This window comes from Leuciscus leuciscus, assembly GCF_965113295.1.
Source record: "Leuciscus leuciscus genome assembly, chromosome: 7".
Classification (NCBI taxonomy): domain Eukaryota; kingdom Metazoa; phylum Chordata; class Actinopteri; order Cypriniformes; family Leuciscidae; genus Leuciscus; species Leuciscus leuciscus.
Window position 1 is genome coordinate 16,044,337 of NC_138731.1, and position 894 is coordinate 16,045,230.

The 894-nt window shown below is 31.3% G+C and overlaps 1 long non-coding RNA gene across 1 annotated transcript; it reads right to left on the reverse strand.

Annotated features, from left to right (window-relative positions):
* Positions 1–306: 306 nt before the first annotated feature.
* LOC309502666 lies at positions 307–627 on the reverse strand. The gene is made up of 2 exons (XR_014207362.1): positions 535–627; positions 307–440 (listed from the first exon to the last, which is right to left on the reverse strand). It is a non-coding gene; the product is annotated as an uncharacterized lncRNA (long non-coding RNA).
* Between the last annotated feature and the right edge of the window lie 267 nt (positions 628–894).

Here is an 894-nt window from a genome sequence, read left to right on the forward strand (position 1 = left end):
ATCAGTGAATCAGGCCACAATATGACAATTATGTCATCATCAATAAATAGCCAACAACACCTGATCACATTTTCTCTCTGATTTTCATGCCATAACGAATGTGTTTTACAAACGCACAGTTAAAGCGGTAAGATAAAATTTAATGTTAGAAAGTCAAGGGTCAAGAGCCCAACGTAAGCAAACACTAATCTCCATAATGGTGACTTAAAACGTTATTATTTTCAATAAAACATCAACGTCTAAACCTTTTATGACAAATTAGTTTGTAATACAATATTTTTAAATTACAGGCAACCACAGCTGGCATTTTTTTTTTTTATACCATAAACTGAAGTTTAATGCCATAAAACCTAAAATATTACTAACGTATTTTTTACGGTAAAGCACTTGCAACCAGCTGCCAGTTTTTTAACGTAAACTTTAGTTAAGTGCCGTAAAAACTAAAATATTTCTACCATATTTTTTACGGTAAAGTACTGGCAACCACAGCTGCCAGTTTTTTTTACCCTAATCTTTAGATCACTGCCGTAAAACCTAAAATATTACTACCATATTTTTTATGGTAAATCGCTTGCAACTAGCTGCCAGTTTTTTACCGTAAACTTTAGTTCAATGCCGTAAAACATAAATATTTCTACCATATTTTTTTACGGTAAAGTACTGTCAACCACAGCTGCCAGTTTTTTACCGTACATTTTAGTTCAATGATGTAAAACATAAAAATTGCTACCGTATTTTTTACAGTAAGGTATGGTAAATGCAATGGAAAGGTTTTTATTACAGTGTACTTCCAAAATCCGTACATTTAACAGTATTTTACTGTTAAATTACATGAAATGTCCCATGAGTGCTATTACAGTTTTTTTGCTATTACATATAACTCACTGTATATGT